General features: G+C 41.5%; 1 non-coding gene across 1 annotated transcript; it reads right to left on the reverse strand.

The window, feature by feature from the left end:
• Window positions 1–4,270: 4,270 nt before the first annotated feature.
• TRNAE-CUC (transfer RNA glutamic acid (anticodon CUC)) lies at window positions 4,271–4,342 on the reverse strand. Its single transcript has one exon. It is a non-coding gene; the product is annotated as a tRNA-Glu (tRNA).
• Between the last annotated feature and the right edge of the window lie 5,230 nt (window positions 4,343–9,572).

The following is a 9,572-nucleotide window of genomic DNA, read 5'->3' on the forward strand; positions in this document are numbered from 1 at the left end:
GTGGCCACCCTTGTCTTGTTACTGATCTTAGAGGAAAACCTTTTAAACTTTCACTGTGGAGTATGATATAGGGGCTTCTTTATGGTGATGTATGTTTCTTCTGTACCCAATTTGTTGAGGATTTTTATCATAAATGAATGTTGAATTTTATCAAATGCTTTTTCTGCATCTATTGAGATGATCATATGATTTTTAGCTTTGTGAACTTGGATGTTCAAGTTTCTCCTCCAGCTTGGGAAGTTCTCAGCTACTATTATTTTTTTTAATAAACTCTCATTCTCTCTCTGTCTCCCTCTGGAACTCCAATGATTCTGATATTTGTTTATTTGATGGTGTCCTATAGATCATGTAGGCTTCTTTTGCTTTTTAAAATTTTTTTCTCTGTTCTCCTCTGACTAGGTTTTTCAAAGTTCCCATCCTCTAGATCTTTGATTCTATCTTCTGATTAGTCTATTCTACTGCTGATGCTCTTTATTGCATTTTTCATTTAAATTCACTGTATTCTTCAGCTTCAAAATTTCTGTTTGGTTCTTTTTTATGCTTTCTATGTCTTTCTCAAAATTCTCATTTTGTTTGTATATTGTTTTCCTGATTTCGTTGAATTATTTTTGTGTTTTCTTGTAGCTCTTTTAGCTTCCTTAAAACAGCTACTTTGAATTCTTTATCAGGTAAATTGCAGATCTCCATGTCTTTGGGACTGATTACTGGAAGATTATTGAAATCCTCTGATGGTGTCATATTTCCTTGATTTTTCACATTTCTTGAAGTTTTGCCTTGCTGTCTTTGCATTTGAAGTAGTAGTCACCTCCTCCAGTAGTTACTAACTGTCTTTGGGAAAGAAATGCCTTCCGTCAGCCCGGCTAGGGATCCTGAGGCTTTCCCTGACCTTCTATCGCTATACCTGCTCCACATTTCTTGCTCCCTCTTGTGGCAAAATTCTTAAGCTTGTAAGCCTCCTTTCATTTGTGCAACACACCACGCCATGTGCTGACAGCCTCCCTTTTGCCTTCCCAATGGTGGTGTCACTAAAACTCAATATTGTGGTCTCTCCTTGGCCCACATATTTGGGTTGGCTTTCTGCACGTGCTCACTAGCCATCTGACAAAGCTTGCTCTCATCACCACCCCTATGAGCTCATACAGGGAGCTGGCCAGAGGGTGGAGATGTGTGTGGGTGAGGTATGTGGAGTTCTGGGGTCGTCCATGTGCCAGTTGGGGGGATCTGTGGGTGAGGTGAGTTCAGCGGCTCATAGGTGGGCTTTTTGATGGGGTTCATGATACAGTTAGTAGTATCTGTGTCACTTTAATGCTCTCCAGAGTCCTATCTGCTGCTCTTCCAGCCACTTCCTCCCAACCAGTCACAATTCAGCACAAGGGAAATGGACCTCTTTGGCATCATCTGACACAGCTGGAGAAGTTGGACACTCACTCACATGCTCTCACTCCCTGACCTCCATACCCCATGGGAGAAATCACAGGCAAAAAAGATCTCTCTGGACTCTAAGCTGTGCCACCTTGAGGGAGAGGTGATATGGATAAAGTCAAGCTGTCCCTCTTACCCTTTCCAATGCACCCAAACTGATATATATATATATATATATATGTATATATATATATATATATATATATATACATATATATATATATATATATATACACATATATTTTTTGCTCCAATGGTGTGCTGGAATTTCTCCACTGGAAACCTGGACTTCCACAAAGGCTCTCTCATCTGTGGGTGATTGTCTGAGATAACATTCTTTAGAGGTTCCCATTCCATGGTCAAGAACGGCTAGAGCTGGTTCATGGGCTACTGCAGGGTCCACAGCCTAGACTAAGATATCTATGCCTATTACCCAATGAACACATGGGTCAGATTCCTCCTGAGTCCCTTGGCATATGGCTCTGGATCCCACAGGTTCCATAAAGGCACTTTTGACTGTGGATCATTGCCAGATTGTTGTGGTTGGGGGTGGCAGTGCGGCATGATTGAGGGACATCTTATTCTATTTTGTTGCTGATATTTTCATTTCTCCACTAATCATTTCTCCCTATGTCAGAGTTTTTCACCAAAGTCTAAATACTCCTGTATTATGTTGGTTGTAAGATATATAGATTTTCACATCTTAATATCTCTGAAATCTGAATACAGCTGACAACCAGTGATGTGCTAATGTTTCACTGCGAGCATTTCTTTTCCTTTAAAGTTACAATTAAAGGCATAGCTGTGAAAAAAATATTAGACATTCAGTTCAAGACAGGGCTTCAAAAAGTGATACCAGCGCTTGAGCGCTTGAGTTGCACTGATTGAGAGTCCACCTGCCGATGCAGGGTCACGGGTTCATGCCCCGGTCCGGGAAGATCCCACATGCCGCGGAGCAGCTGGGCCCGTGAGCCATGGTCTCTGGGCTTGTGCGTCTGGAGCCTGTGCTCCGCAACGGGAGAGGCCACAACAGTGAGAGGCCCGTGCACCACAAAAAAAAAAAAAAAAAGTTATACCAAATTGCCCAATCCATTTGTCCAAGTACCAGTACCCTGATTAATCACAACTGGGAATACATGGGAGAATTTCCAAGGACCTTTTGGCCTGTCTGTTGCCTTTCATTGATGGGGCATGAGAAAGTTCAGACACAAGTCAGCTATATAACCTAAGGGCATATTCTTCCTTTTATGAGTTCCAATCCAGGATGACACACTCCCATGGATAGTTATCTCCTACTTTATAACTAATCCCTGAAACCCCCTGTGGGAATAAGACAGGGAGCCATGAAAATACCTGCTGTCCCCAGCTGGTCTCACCAGCCTTGAGACCCTGGTGCCTTTCATATACAACCTAACCCTGATCAGGACCTGAGTTCACTCTAACCATATAACGAGTATACCAACAGAGTCACCTACTGCCACCATGTTCCTGCCACCTGATCAGCACAGGAGAAGACGTGGCTCCCATCTTCCTATACAGTAAAAGCCATCTCTGCCCATGAGTATATTGTTATGCTCCTGCAAATCAGGACCTCCTTCTAATTTACCCTTTTCCCTATCCCGTTTGCGCCTACAATGTCCATAGCTTCTTGAGGTGAATTCATCTCACATGACCCTTCTGCTCTTCTCTGGGCTCTTGTGCCAGCCCTGCTGTGGCAGAATTTAAAGGATCTTAAGGATGTAGCTAAGGCATCTCCACCAGTGCATATTATTGGTTTGCATCCTGAAAGGAAAATTAAGAAAAACACTTTAGGAGCACATGGATGAAAGATAAACTTTTCTCTCAAGAAAGACAGGCATACAAATACCTAAATACAGTAAAATCATGCTTTAAAGATCCAAGCAGAATGCTTTAGAAACTTGGAATGGATGCGGGATGGGAGTGAGTATTCAGGTAGGCTTTATAGAACACCTGTAACAGAGCCAGGTTCTTCAAAAGCATTTTTCATAGAGGTGTAATGCACTAAAGTTGACCCTTCTGTACAGGAAAAACTTGAGTTGTATGTACACCTTGAAACATAGAGGAAGAAGGTAGTTTCAATAGAAATGAAAAGGAGGAAATAGATAAGAAATATGAAGGGACTAAAGATGATGCCTTAGATGAGATTCCCCAGAAGCAGAACCTGAGATGTTCTCAGGAGAAACCCTCAGGACAGTACCAGGAAAGAAGCTAGAGAGGATCACCTTCAGCTAAAGTTTAGACCCAGCCTGGTCCTACAGGGAGCTCTGGAGCATGAATGCCACTGCAAATGTTCTCCCTTAAAGCAAGGGGTGGGCAGGGATTTTTTTCCGTTTTATCAACCACTGATTGGAGGCTCCTCCCAGGAAAAGGCACAGCTTCCCAGGCCATTCCAGGTAAATTGGTTCCCATAGGTCAAGGGCAATTCTCCAGAGAATGATGCATCTGTGAACTATGAACAGTCATCACTTATGTCAACTGAGTGTCTGGGTGAGGCACCAAATTCATAAATAGTAGAAGAGCTTTGATAAGACTTAGTGGCACAGCGGATACTGATTTTTTTTAAATGAGATTTTTATGTAATGCTTCCTTTTTCTTTCTCCCTTTCTTTCTCCCTTTCTTTCTTTCTTTCTTTCTTTCTTTCTTTCTTTCTTTCTTTCTTTCTTTCTTTCTTTCTCTCTCTCTCTCTTTCTTTCTTTCTTTCTTTCTTTCTTTCTTTCTTTCTTTCTTTCTTTCTTTCTTTCTTTCTTTCTTTCTTTCTCTTTCTTTCCTTCCTTCTTTCCTTCTTTTTTTTTTCTGGCTGCACCACAGGGCTTGCAGGATCCTATAGTTCCCTGACCAGGGATTGAACCTGGGCCATGGCAGTGAGAGCACCAAGTCCTAACCACTGGACCACCAGGGAATTTCCATCCATTTCTTGTTTTTACTTATCTCTACAATGAATACATATGTTTTAAAACTATAAAAAAATACAAGAAAAAAGAGAGTGAGAAAGGCTTACTTGCTTCATACTAAATGAAATTGCCTTTCCCCTCCCTTTCCATTCTAGTAGAGATGTTATAGAAGAATGGTTAGGACTCGATTTTAAGCTACATCAGGAAAGAAGTCAAGCATCTTACCAAGGCTGTATATATGAGGACTCAATTCAAACTTGCTTAAAGCAGAGGGACCTTATTGGCTCAGGTCACCATAAAGGATGAGTTTGGAGCTGACTTGTGGAAAGGTGAGCAGACAACTGTGGCCTTCAGTACCAAGTGTTAGTTAGTTACTAGCTCTGATTAGACTCCAATTGATCATGCTTGTGTCACATGTCCTTCCCCATAATAATTGCTAATGTCACAGAGATAGATTACCAGATTCAGCTGGGCCTGAGTCATACATACACCTTCCCTTTTGACAAAAGGCATGGAATTCCATGATTGACAGACAATACTCCTGGGGCCACACAGAATGGAGAAGAAACTGATCCTGGAGGAAATAGGAGCATCTGCAATGACATCATATAAAGTGAAACCATTAATGCCCACTGCTTGCACAAAGATCACAGAAGAACAGGATTATCTTCGAAGAGCCTGTAATTCTTACCTAAAATTTTTTGTTCAGGAAAAACCATGTTGAATTTCTCAATATCTGAAAATAATCACCTTAACATATTGGGTGATTGCCCTTCTTTCTTTTTATGATTTTGTGTTATTCTACTACCACCATGAACTCCCTGCTCCAACCATGTAAGTTTCCACTGTCATAACACGGAAGGCCCATTCCTGTAGCCACAGAGCAATGGTTCTCAGTTTAGCTGTATATCAGACTAACCCAGAGGGCTTGTGAAAGCACAGATTCCTGGGCACCACACCTAGAGTGTTTGATTTGGTAGATCTGGACTGAGAATTTGCATTTCTAAAAGACTTTCAGGTGGTGCCCACTCTGTTGCTCTGGGGACCAAATTCTGAGAACCACTGCTCTAGTGAAAGTAGATGGAAAAGTGAGCATGTTTGTGTGTTGGCAACAGCAGATAGATTTTAGCAAGCTGTTAGAAGATCACAATAGGCTTAGACAAGTAATAGCTGGTTTCAATGCAAATATCAAAGGAAATTGAAAGAATCCCTATTACAGGATTGGACCTTCACGTAGGTAAAACTGGAAAGGTTTTGATTCTGAAAGTTCCAGGAAGACTTCATCATTGAACAAAGAGATTCAGTCAGAGACAAAGATCAGATAAATGGCCTTACCTTCTCACCTCGAGCCTATGGTTTCACATGGCCTCAAAGTAGCTGCCGTTAGCTAAAGAGAAAGGCATGGGGGCTAGGACAAAAAGTAATGAAAAACAGATTTGAGATCTATGTTTAGGTCCAGAACTATGTAATGACGTGAGTGTACTAAATTTTTTAGGCAACTGCATTGCCAAAGAAACTGTGAGCCAAGACTGAAAAATTTTGTAGCGTTTGAACTTTAAAACAACATTCAGTCTGTCTCCTTCACTAGGAGGTAAGATACATGAAAAGAGGGACTTTGCCTGTGTTTTTATTTTATTTATAATTTTAATTTTTTAAAATTTTTGTCTGTGTTGGATCTTCATTGCTGTGTGTGGGCTTTCTCTAGTTGTGGCGAGTGGGGGCTACTCTTCATTGTTGTGTGTGGGCTTCTCATTGCAGTGGCTTCTCTTGTTGCGGAGCACGGGCTCTAGGCACGCAGGTTTCAGTAGTTGTGGCTTGTGGGCTCTAGAGAACAGGCTCAGTAGTTGTGACGCATGGGCGTAGTTGCTCCGCTGCATGTGGGTTCTTCCTGGACCAGGGATCAAGCCTGTGTCCCCTGCACTGGCAGGCGGATTATTAACCACTGCGCCACCAGGGAAGTCCCTTGCCTATGCTTTTAAACCACTGTACCTGTGCCTAGCATGGGGTCTCATGCAGAGTATAAGCTTATTAAGTATGTGTTGGGAAAAAGAAAACAAAACAAAACATTGTTCAGAGACCTGAAAGTAGCACCAGCTAGAATCTGGCTATGAAAGCTGTGTATCCCCAGGGAAGGTACACTCTCTGGGCACCTTGGATATGGCCATGGATGTTTATGGACAAGAAAGAGACTATTTACAGATGTAGAAAACAAACTTATGGTTACTGGGGGGGATAAATTGGCAGACTGTGATTGACATACATACACACTACTATATATAAAGTAGATAACTAATAAGGACCTACCGTATAGCACAGGGAACTCTTCTCAATACTCTGTAATGGCCTATATGGGAAAAGGATCTAAAAAAGAGTGGATATATGTATATGTATAACTGACACACTTTGCTGTACAGCAGCTAACACAACATTGTAAATCAACTATACTCTAATTAAAGAAAAAAAACGAAAGAAAGAAAGAGACTCTTTGAGGGCAGATCCACAGACATGGGACCATGGACATGGGGGTTGCTCCCAGAGGGCAGAATCAAGGTCTATCAAGTACTCCCCCAACCCTCAAGGTACTCATTGCGGGAGGGGTTTCACCATGCCTGCTGATCAGGATCTCATGATCTCTGTGTGTGTCTCCCAGTGTCCCTTTCATGAAAGGAACATTTATTCGGTCCCTCCTGGATCATTGATTAGTGTGTGTTGTGGGAGTTTGCAGATAACTTGTCTTTTCAGATAATAGGTCATTTGATTATGATAGGTCATTGGGTTCTGGATGGTGTAGTCTCTGCCATCACCTGTGATCTTGGAATGCAGCTGACTATAGTGATTGAATGAAGCTTTGGGTTGTCTTCCTTGGGGAGGGAATATGTTCTTGTGTGGGAAGAAAATCAAAGTAAATATTTGAGCATCAATAGAATGACGGTGTGTTCTCCAATCTGTTTCCTCTTTTCTTTCTGGGCTCCCAGATGGCCTACATTTCCCAGTCTCTTTTGAAGTTACGTGTGGCTGTGTGACTGAAATGTAGCCAGTTCAGGCTGCTGTAGCAAAATACCATGACTGTGTAGCTTATAAACAACAGACAGTTATTTCTCACAGTTCTGGAGGCTGGAAGTCTGAGTCAGGCTGCCAGTGTGGCCGGATTCTGGTGAGAATGCTCTTCCAGGTGGCACACTCCTGATTTCTTGTTGTGTCCTCACATGGCAGAAAAAGTGAAAGCTAATTCTCTGGCCTCTTCTTATAAGGGCACTAATCCCATTAGTGAGGGCTCCATCTTCAAGACCCAACTAACTTCCAAAGGCCCCACCCCCAAATAACCATCATGTTGGGGATTCCATTTCAACATAGAAGTTTGGAGAGAATACAAACATTCAGTCCATAATAATAGACAAAGGAATGTTCACAAAAGTTTCAGGTTGGAAACATAAAGGTTTCCCATGTAGGTTTCTCTATGCTTTTTTTTTGTTAATATGCTGGGCAACTGTAAAAGCCACATGTTGGAAACGGCAGTGCCTCCATCAGCATGAGTCCCTCAGGGACTGAGTGAAGCACCCACCACATACTGACTGCAACATCTGCACTGGATTCTGTGAGACAGCAATAAAATTTTAAGGTGTGAAGCCATTGAAATGTTAGGTTTATTTGTTACAGCAGCTAGCATTACTGTAATTTATACCCTTATTATTCTCCTTCAAAGTTGTAAACTTTTGCTAATGTGAAAGCTATCCATCTCTGTCTGGAATGAACTTTTAACATCTAACCTAACAAAATATAGCAATTACCTCAAGGTCAAGTTCAAATTTCACCTGTTTCCTGAATATTTTACTAATAATTGAGGAAACATAGACCTTGTCTTTTTCCTGCCTTATATTAGTTTCCTGTGACTGCTGTAAAAAATTACACAAACTTGGTAGCCCAAAATGTATTCCCTCACAGTTCTGGAGGCCAGAAGTCTTTAATCAGTATCACCTTAATCAAGGTGTCCGTAGGGTTGCCCCCCCTCTGGAGGCTCTAGGGGAGAATCTGTTCTTTGCCTCTTTCACCATGTGGTGGCTGCTGGCATTCCTTGATTTGTGGCCACATCACTCCAATGTTCAAGGACAACATCTTCAAATATCTCTCTGATCTGTCCTCACACTGCCTTGTCTGTGTGTGGATAATCTCCTTCTGCTGCCTCTTATAGATAAGGATTCCGAGAATGCGTTTAAGACCTACCTGAATAATCCAGAATAATCTCCCAATCTCAAAATGCTTAATTTTATCACAACTGCAAAGACTTTTTTTTTGCCTATTGAACATATTCCTCATAGAATACAAGTTGGAAACTAACATCATTTAATTCAGAATTTCATTGTATATATCACTTTGTATTGAACTCTATTGCATGTGTTTCTACCATATACAATGCTGATACCATTTAATCATGTATTCATTCAACATTTATCAAACATGTTGTCTATGACAAGACTATAATATAAGACTGTAAAGGTAAAGAGTAGGCAATCACACCATTTTAAAGGAGTTCATAAAATCGTAGGAGATACACATGACTATGATAGACTAAGGAAATATGATGTGGTGCCCAGTCAGGGGTGAGTGAAAGATACAATATGTAATGGGACACAGGGGAGGGATTTCTAACACAGACAATACCAAGCTGAGACCTGAAATAACTATTCTGCTTTGGGGAAGTGAGTGGGAGAAGAATGTGGACAGGGTGAACAGAATGTGCAAAGGCACAGTGGTTTCCAAGAGCATGTATTTGTACAAGGGACTTCAAGCAGCTCCTGATCCAGCTGAAACACAGAGAGAAGGGGCAGGAGGGTCACAAGAAATGAGGCTGGATAGGCAAGCAGAGGCTGGATCATGAAGGGAGGTCTTTGTAAACTGTGATAAGGATTTTGACTTATTTCAAAGGCAAAGAGAGGCACCTGAAGGATTTTAAATTGAGAATTATGTGATTAGCTTGACACTTTGGAGACACCACTGTGGTGTGATTTAAAGAATGGATTAGAGTTAGGCCATTGTGGTCTCGGGAAAAGCAATGAGTGGCTGCTACCAATGACCCAGGAAAGGAATGAAGGTGGGTGAGCTGTTATGAACGTGGATTCAATAACTATTTATCCTCCTCTTCCAGCTTCTTCTCTCTAGATACTTCCTGCCATGCTCCATGTACTGATAAACATAGAATAAGTACTCAATACATTCTTGTGCAATGGACCATTAACTGTT

Source organism: Globicephala melas, chromosome 15, assembly GCF_963455315.2.
Source record: "Globicephala melas chromosome 15, mGloMel1.2, whole genome shotgun sequence".
Taxonomy (NCBI): Eukaryota; Metazoa; Chordata; class Mammalia; order Artiodactyla; family Delphinidae; genus Globicephala; species Globicephala melas.